Raw genomic sequence first — 10,338 nt, 5'->3', positions numbered from 1 at the left:
TGCTTGATACACCTATTTCTTAGGTGCCTGGGTGGCTCAGTCAGTTGAGTCCCCAACTCTTAGTCTCAGAGCATGTTTCATCTCAGGGTCGTGAGTCCAAACTGGGCATGGAGCCTACTTAAAAAAATTAAAGCATCTATTAAAAAAAAAAAAAAAGCACCTATTTATTTGCAGAGACTCATATCCAGCTAATAAATATTAAAATTATACTTTCTAAGTACCAGGAAAAATCTAAACAGTCCTTAAGATTCAAGTTTAACTGTAGCATGGGGTGCCTGGGTGGCTCAGTTGATTAAGCGTCCGACTTCAGCTCAGGTCATGATTTTATGGTTCGTGGGTTCGAGCCCCGCGCTGGGCTCTGTGCTGATAGCTCCAGAGCCTGAAGTCTGTTTCAGATTCTGTATCTCCCTCTCTCTCTCTGACCCTCCCCTGTTCATGCTGTCTCATAAATAAATAAATAAATCCCTAGTTATCCAATTCTTCCCACCTCAAATAGGCAAATAGATTATTCAGATCAAGTTTGACAAATCCATCATTACCCAAACTTGTGCTACTTACAATTTGACACCTGAAACAAGATGAATCAAGAGGATGCAGTATCCCCCCCCTACTAACTATACAAACATTATGTGAGTTTAGAAGCTAAATAGAAAATAACAATACATGGAATTTAGAAGGAATAACTAATAGAGCCAAATATCTGAAAAGGAAAGACAGAAAAGGACCTCACCTGCCTCCTGAGCAGTATCTGTTGATCCCTACCTCTGTCCTGAGATGCACTCCTCTGTTCAGCGGTTACACCAGACTCTCCTTGTTTCCCTCCTACCTCTCCACCAGTGACTTTTCATTCTCCACAATATTTTAATGTTGATCTCCTCAGGATTCTCTTCTTAATTTCTAACCTCCTTGTGCATTTTCATCCTCTCACACTTTCAAAAATCCATACGCTCCTACAGCAGCATTCTATATACACCCCCTGAGTGCTTATCATACTGCATTTATTATAACTGCATTTTATTTTTTTCATGTTTATTTAGCTTTTGGAGGGGAGGGGGGCAGAGAGAGGGAGACACAGAATCCAAAACAGGCTCCAGGCTCTGAGCTGTCAGCACAGAGCACAAAGCGGGTTCGAACTCATGAACCGTTAAGACCATGGGCTGGGCCGAAGTCGGACACCCAACGATCTGAACCACCCAGGCGCCCCTATAACTGCATTTTAAGTCACCTGTCTTGTCCACGGGCACATGCGCTCCATAAGGGCTACAACCTTCCATCCTGTTCATACAGTATCCCCAGTGCCTATCATATACTAAGTATAAAATGTGACGGCTGATTGACGGAATCAGGAACACAGATGGTAAGACTGGCTTTACAAAATAGTAAAAANAGACTGACAAAAAAAAAAAAAAAAAAAAAAAAAAAAAAAAAAAAATTTAAACAAGAAAGAATGGAAGATGAATGCAAATGCAAATAAGTTTGTAGATTCAAGGAACAGAAACTCAGAAGTGGCTGAGAATATTTAAATATAAAAAGGCAGGGGCGACTGGGTGGCTCAATTAGTTAAGCATCTGACTCTTATTGATTTCAACTCAGGTCATGATCTTCAGTTCTGTGGGTTCAAGCCCCATGTCAGGCTCTGTACTAATGGTGCAGAGCCTGCTTGGGATTCTTTCTGTCTCTCTGCCCCTCCCATGCATGATCCCTAACTGTCTCAAAATAAAAAAATAAACTTAAAAAAACAGGAAGAAAAGAAAATTCAAACTCAATTAATTAATATTTCATCAGAGTGGTTTTACTTTTAAAAAAAGAAACAGATAACATTTAAAGAAAACAAAAAATATACAGCGAAAAGTTTCATTCCTTTCCCAGCCTCACCTTAATCCCCTCAGGCTCCCCATCTCTTACTCAGACTTTTCTTTTGTAGCCTCCTAACGTTAAAGCAATCATGAACAAACACAAATATATTTATCTTCTCTCACTTTTGCACACAAAAGGCAGTAAGTCACACACGATACTCAATACATGACCTTTTTCAACCAGAGTATGTTGAAGGTCTTTATGTGCATATAGAAAGCAACTATTTTTTATAGTTGTATAATATTCCATTATATAATTACACTACTATTTACTTAACCATCTCCTAATGATAGATTTGGGGACTGTTTCCCATCTTTTGCATAGTGTATAGCAGAAACAGGTGGTGCCCTGCATTACATCCCCTGAGCCCAAGGGGAACTCAGCCACATTTGCTGTGGACAGTTCCCACTTAACAATGGCAGCTTCCTACCTCATACTGATAGCAGCCTATCCCTAGGCTCCATGAGTGTCTCCACTCTTCTACCTCAGGGCGTTCTCCAAAGCCAAGGAAGCCCAAATAGCAGCAAGGCAGCTCACGAGCCCTGGGGTTAGCAACCTTACCTAAACCAACTGCCAGGATGAACAAATGCTCCAGACTGTCTTAAACCACTCCATATACATGCAACAGACCCACAAATGAGGAAGTCATGGTGACTGGACTGAAGGTTATTTCTAAGCCCAACAGCATAGAGCCTGCCTCTCATGAAAACTGATAAACCTTAGCTACTATTCCTAAGTGTCTAAAACTTGTCATCAACAAAGGCCAACTCTTAGTCCTCTGTTACAATCCCTCAAAGGGATGAACCAGCTAAGAAAGGAAAAGGAACAGGAATAGGAAACCAATGCTCTTAGTACCACTGTACAAATGTGTTACTATCAAAAAAGAATTTCCGTAAAAGGATTCTATGTCTGAGATAAAAAGTAGGTTCTAAATTCTAGGGTTGTCAGATCATCCCTAATAAAAATTTCCAACAAAATGAAGTGAGCTAGGGGTGCCTGGGTGGCTCGGTCAGTTGAACGTCCATCCAATTCTTGATGTCAACTCTGATCATGATCCTGGGGTTGGGGGACTGAGTCCCATGTCAGGCTCCGCACTGAGGAGGAAGCCTGCTCAGGATTTTCTCTCTCTCTCTCTGCCCCTCTCCCCTGCTTGCACTCTCTCTAAAATAAAAATGGGAGAAAACTTAAGTTTAAAAAAATGAAGTGATGGGGCACCTGGGTGGCTCAGTCAGTTAAGCATCCGACTTTGGCTCAGGTCATGATCTCGTGGATCATGGGTTCAAGCCCTGCATCTCTGTGCTGACAGCTAGCTCAGAGCCTGGAGTCTGTTTTGGATTCTGTGTCTCCCTCTCTCTCTGACCCTCCCCTGTTCACACTGCTGTCTGTCTGTCTGTCTGTCTCTCTCTCTCTCAGAAATAAATAAAACATTAAAAGAAATTTTTTTAAGAGAACTAGAAAAAATGTCCTGAAGAGGACAGATAAGCAGGAAAGTCTGACTTAAATTTACTGAATTTCACCCTTCTTTTAGAAGAAAACTCAGAGTTTTCTTACTGTGAGTAATACCACTACCACCATAATCGCCCCACAGAAGTACAATTTCTTTCACTTTTTAGTTTTATTTTATTATTTATTTTGAGAGATGCGTAAGCACAGGGGAGAGGCAAAGGAGAGAGAGAATGCATGGTGGGCTCTGTGCTGTCCGAACATGGGGCTCATTCCAGTGAACCGTGAGATCATGACCTGAGCAAAAATCAAGAGCTGGATACGTGACAACTAAGCCACCTCCAGAGACCCTCCAGAGGTATAATTTCTATTTAAAGCTCCATTAAAAAGTGGATTAAAATACCTTTTTTCTGCCATTGCAAAGTTTAAAAGGAAAAAAAAAACTGCAGGCCCTGTAAAAAAGAGAACTTTACTAAATAGTGAGGGAAAGTTGCACAACACAAGGAAGGAAAAGACCACACAATCTGCAGTCACTTTCATAGGAACAGATTTCTGTACCTCACCACCATGACCTTCGAACACCAGTACTCCCTGCTCTTCCTTCGGCCCTCTAACCCCGGAGGGGCTGACAGGAGGCCTACTGAAACGCCAGAGTTCATGAAAGAAATAAGAATCATCATTCCTCCACAGTAAGTCCAGTGTTACCTCAAGTTCAGTGACCGTGTTACATACTAATGATTCTCCACAAATCAAAAAAAGATTGGGGGAGGGGGGGGTGCAAATCAATTAGGCTAAAATACTAATGGTGGTTGCCAGGGGCACCTGGGTGGCTCAGTCAGTTAAGCATCCAACTTCGGCTCAGGTAATGATCTCACGGTTCCTGAGTTCGAGCCCCATGTCGGGCTCTGTGCTGACAGCGAGCTCAGAGCCTGGAGCCTGTTTCAGATTCTGTGTCTCCCTCTCTCTCTGACCCTCCCCTGCTCACACTGTCTCTCTCTCTCTCTCTCAGAAATAAACAAAACATTAAAAAAAATTTTTTTTAAACTAATGGTGGTTGCCACTGGGTAGTGGACAGTGAATGATTTTTTTCCTTTTAACCCTCCCTACATTTTCTATCATGTACAAGTATTATTTTTACCCACAAAAGTTTTTTTTTCCCATTATTACACACTCAAATCTTTGCCTTTACGGATTCTGCTTTTTTAAATATGCTTTCCATAGAATGACACAAAACCAGAGAAACAGGAGAAGAAATATTACCAATGTAGCTACATAAAAATGAAAAATTTGGTACTGTCTGTATGCACACGTACACACACAAACCTGTAAACAAACTCTAAATAAAAACGAGGAAAATATGGGGTGCCTGGNCTCTCTCTCTCTCTCTCCAAGAAATAAAAATATTTTAAAAAAATAAAAATAAAAAATAGTAATAATAAAAAAAAAAACAAGGAAAATATATCACACACAGAACAGGTTGTTATAAATAAATGAGAAAGGGGTGTCTGGGTGACACAGTCAGTTAAGTGTCCAGCTCAGGTCATGTTCTAACAGTTCGTGAATTCGAGCCCCATATCGGGCTCTGCACTGATGGTGTGGAGCCCGCTTGGGATTCTGTCTCTCCTTCTCTCTGCCCCTACCCAGCTTGTGCACTCCCTCTCTCAAAATAAACAAACTTTAAAAAAAATTGTAAATAAATAAATGAGAACACCACCAACAATTTAAAAAAACACTGGCAAAGGATATAAAAAGGTAGTTTGGAGAAACACATACAACTGGTTACTAAACATCAGAAGATGTTCAACCACAGCCATGAACCATAAACACAGAAATTGAAGTCAAACCAGATTTTTTCATTTCCTGAGTTGGCAAAAATGAAAAGGTCTGAAAAGCCCATTATTTGTCAGCATATGAGAAACAGATATTGTCATTCATTGCTGTAAAATGGCTCAACCTTCTGAGGCACAGTTTGGTACTCTCCAGCCCTGACTGGATAGATCTTTGACCCATCAATTACAATATAAAAATTAATTATACAGCTATATTCTTACAGGAACACAAATACTATGTACAACATTTACGTGAACTATGTTTATAACATGGTAAAACTGGAATGGCCTAAATTCCAATAAGTTATTAGGAAAACAGGTTTCTAAATAACGAAATAACAGAATATGCCATCAAAGAGAGCAATGTGGACACCAAAAGAAGAGACAACAAAAGTAAAAACAGACAAAATGAACCATATTAAAATTTAAATTTATGCATCAAGGGACACAATCACCACAGAACTCGAGAAAATATTTGCAAATCATATATGTTAAAGAGTTAATATTCAGGGAACCTGGGTGGCTCAGTTGGTTAGGTGTCCAACTTCAGCTCAGGTCATGATCTTGCAGTTCATGGGTTTGAGCCCCACATCGGGCTCTGTGCTGACAGCTCAGAGCCTGGAGCCTGCTTCGGATTCTGTGTCCCTCTCTCTCTGCCCTTCCCCAGCTGGCACTCTGTCTCTCTGTCTCTGTCTCTGTCTGTCTCTCAGAAATAAACATTAAATATTTTTTTAAAAAGAGAGTTAATACTCAGAATACTGCTTGCTTCAGCAGCCTCTGTACTAAAACTGGGATAATACAGCAAGGGGCATCTGGGTGGCTCGGTCAGTTAAGCGTCTGACTCTTGAGTTTGGCTCAGATCATGATCTCATGGTTCATGAGTTCAAGCTCCACGTTGGGCTCTGCACTGATGACACAGAGCCTGCTTGGGATTCTCTCTCTCCTTTTCTCTCTGACCCTCCCCCTTCCTTCCAAAATAAATAAAGCTTTTTTAAATGTCAAAAAAAAAAAGTAACAAAAAAATAAAATTGGAACTATACAGAGATTAGCATGGCCCCTATAACATACAAATTTGTGAAGCATTCCTTTTTTCTTTTTTTTAAGTCAAACAAATCCAGATGGCTAACAGACACATGAAAACATATTCAACATCAGTCATCATCAGGGAAATACAAATCAAAATCACAATGAGATACCACCTCTCACCTGTCAGAATTAACAACACAGGAAATAACAGATTTTGGCGAAGATGCAGAAAAAGGGGAACTCTTTTACATTGTTGATGGGAATGCAAACTGGTACACCCATTCTGGAAAACAGTATGGAGGTTCCTCAAAAAGTAAAAAATAGAACTACCCTAGGATCCAGCAACTGCACTACTAGGTATTTATCCAAAGGATACAAAACTACTAATTTATCCAAAGGATACATACACCTCGATGTTTATAGCAGCATTATCAAAAATAGACAAATTATGGAAATAACCTTAAGTGTCCATCGACTGATGAATGGGTAACAAAGTTTGGGTATTTACATACAATGGAATATTACTCAGCCATAATAAAGAATGAAATCTTGCCATCTGCAACAAGATGGATGGAGCTACAGTGTATCAGGCTAAAGGAAATAAGTCAGTCAGAGAAAGTCAGACCACATGATTTCACCCATGCGGAATTTAACAAACAAAACAGAAGAACATATGGGAAGGGGAGAAAAAAGAGAGGCAAACCATAAAACACACTCTTAAAAACAGAGAACAAACTGAGGGTTGCTAGAGGGGAGGAGGGCAGAGGGATGGGTTAAATGGGTGATGGGCATTAAGTAGGGCACTTGTGAGGAGCACTGGGTATTACATGTAAGTGATAAATCACTAAATTCTACTGATACTAATATTACACTTATGTTAACTAGCTGGAATTTAAATAGTAACTTGAAACTACACACACACACACACACACACACACACGTTAATATTCAGAATATAGAAAGAACTGCAACTCAAGAACAACAACAAAAAAAAAGCCCTCAAAAATGGGGAGAAGACTTGAACAGAAATTTCTCCAAAGAAAATATACAAATGGACAAAACGCATATGAAAAGATGTTCAATAGCACTGATCATTAAGAAAATGCAAACTAAAACCACAATGCAATATCACATCATATCCACTAGGATGGCTGCCTTCAAAACAAAACAAACAACAAAAACAGAAAATGATCAAGTGTTGATAAGGATGTAGAAAAACTGGAACCTGTGCACTGATGATAAAAAATAGTATAGTGATTCCTCAAAAAATTACAAACAGAATCACAATATGAATACAGCAATATCACTTCTGGGTACATATCCAAAAAAAACAAAAAAAAGTCAAAGCCTGGGTCTCAAAGAGACACGTATACACCAGTATTATCAAACAGCCAAAAGGTAGAAGTGTCCACTGACAGATGAATAAACAAAATATGATGCACACATACAATCGAATACTGTTTGGCCTTAAGAAGGAAACTCTGAGACATGCTACAACATGATGGAAGCTTGAGTACTATATACCAAGTTAAAAAAAAGCAACTCATGAAATGACAAACTTTGTATGATTTCACTTATACAAGGTATCTAGAATAGTCAAACTCCTAGAAATGGAAAACAGAATGGTGGCTGCCAGGTACTGTGCAGGGAGGAAGAATGGGGAATTGTTTAATGAATACAGAATATCAGTTTTCTAAGATGAGAAAGTGTTAGAAATACATCACATAACAACGTGCATATATTTAACACTACTGCACTAGAGCAATGTGGATAGACAGAAAGATAGTAAATGTTAATAACAGATTCTAGGTGGTAGGTATGTGGGTGTTTTCTGTAAAACTTTCAACTTTGCTGCATTTAAAATTATTCATAACACCATTTGCAACTACATGCATAGAACTAGAGGGTATCATGCTAAGTGACATTAGTCAGAGAGAGACAAATATCACGTGACTTTACTCACATGAGGACTTTAAGATACTAAACAGATGAGCATAAGGGATGGGAAGCAAAAATAATATAAAAACAGGGAGGGGGACAAAAACATAAGAGACTCAAATATGGAGAACAAACAGGATTACTGGAGGGGTTGTGGGGGGGGAGATCAGCTAAATAGATAAGGGGCATTAAGAAATCTACTCTTGAAATCATTGTTGCACTATATGCTAATTAACTCGGATGTAAATTTTTAAAAAATAAAAAAACGTATTCTTAATAAAATATTATGGAGAAAAAGAACAATGTAGCACTCTATGAGCAGATATACAGACAACTGCAGAACTGTATATAGTATAGTTTAACTTCTTACCCTTAGAAGGGGGGAGAGGAATGGGGCAGGATTACATATATGGAAAGAAATTTTCTGGCCTTACACATTAGAAGCCATTATCACTGTTTACCTCTGGAAAAAGAGTTGCAGATGTAAAAGCCTATTATACCCTTAAAGATTTGGGATTTCTGTCATGAGCATCTATTATTTGTATAAACATATACATTTATCCAGCCTTATACCCACCATGCCCCGCCATTACAAAGCAAATATTCATCTTCTGACATCTAGTTTCATAGCTTCGCTTTTTACATTAAAAATAGTTAACCTATCTACAATTTGTTTTGGTATGTGATATGAAGCAGAGATACATATATTTTTTCCCTAAGAGTATTAGGTTTCTCAACACTACCTGTATACTGAATTCTTAAATCTCTGGATTTACACATCTGTACTATTTACCAATCTTGTCTAGTCCCAAATCAATGCCATGTTGTATTAATCACCGTATCTTTGCAATTATTTTAACATCTAGAAATATGCTATGCCTATGGGTGACTGGATGGCTCAGTCAGTTAAGCATCCAACTTTGTCTCAGGTCATGATCTTGCAATTCATGACTTTGAGCCCTGTGCTGGGCTTTGTGATGACAGCTCAGAGCCTGGAGCCTGCTTCAAATTCTGTGTCTCCCTCTTTCTCTTCCATTCCCTGCTCACTCTCTGTCTCTCTCTTTCTCTCAAAAATAAATTTAAAAAATAATTTTAAAATAAATTTTAAAAATTTATACTACAAAAATTTTTTTTTAAAGAAATTTTATGCCTCTTTTTTAAAGTTACACTTCTCTTTTAAAAAATATTCTTAGGGATGCCTGGGTGGCTCAGTCAGTCAAGTGTCCAACTCTTGATTTCAGCTGAGATCATGATTCATGGTTCATGAGATCGAGCCCTCCATCTAGCTCTGAACTGATAGCATGGGGCCTGATTGCAATTCTCTCTCTCCCCCTCTCTCTCAAAATAAATAAATAAAAACACTTTTAAAAATATTGTTAGTCTAACCCAGTTGAACTTTTCATTTGTTTTCTAAAGCGGAATTGTACTTGACAAGAACTGATATTTTTATCATATCAATTCTTCCTATCCACATACAAATTGGCTCTCTTGAATTTTTCAAGTCTTTCCCTCCTCCTTTTCAGAGATTTTATAGTTTATTTCACCTAGATACTGAATGTTTCTTATTCAGCTTATTTCTGAATACTTCATAGTTTTCATTATATTTTGTTTACTATGTTAAAAAAAAGACAGCTAGAAAGTCTCAAAATACATGGACATTAAACAAGACACTTTTAAATAAAACACAGGCTATGGGGCACCCGAGTGGCTCAGTTAACTGTTCAGCTATTGATCTCAGATCATGATCCTGTGGTTCATGAGTTCCAGCCTGACGTCAGGCTTTGCACTGACAGCATGGAGCCTGCTTGGTACTCTCTCTCTCTCTCCCTTGCTCTCTGCCCCTTCCCCCACCAAAAAAATTTAAAAATAAAATAAATAAAACATAAGCTAAAAAAAACTCAAAAGAAACTTTAATATATTATGAACTAAATGAAAATACAAGTTAACAAAATTTCAAGATGGAAGAAAAGCAGTGCTTAGAAATTTACAGCATTGAACACATACATGCATACATTACAAAAAAAATCTAAAATTAATAATCTAAGATTCTACCTTAGGAAACTAGAAAAAGAGCAAATTAAATTCAAACTAAACAGAAGAAATAATAAAAATGAGAGCAACAATCTGTGAAACTGAAAACTGGGAATCATAGAGAAAAATCAATAAAACCAAAAGCTGGTTGTCTGAAAAATCAATAAATTAATAAACCTAAGACTAAGAAAAAAAGAAGACACAAATTATTAGT

General features: G+C 38.1%; 1 pseudogene; it reads left to right on the top strand.

Moving 5' to 3' along the window:
* Window positions 1-6,125: 6,125 nt before the first annotated feature.
* Window positions 6,126-6,223, top strand: LOC144239991 (U6 spliceosomal RNA; annotated as a pseudogene).
* Window positions 6,224-10,338: the final 4,115 nt, after the last annotated feature.

The sequence above is a fragment of the Crocuta crocuta genome, unplaced genomic scaffold, assembly GCF_008692635.1.
Source record: "Crocuta crocuta isolate KB4526 unplaced genomic scaffold, BGI_CrCroc_1.0 scaffold246, whole genome shotgun sequence".
NCBI classification, from domain to species: Eukaryota; Metazoa; Chordata; class Mammalia; order Carnivora; family Hyaenidae; genus Crocuta; species Crocuta crocuta.
This window is presented reverse-complemented; position numbering and strand designations above follow the sequence as displayed.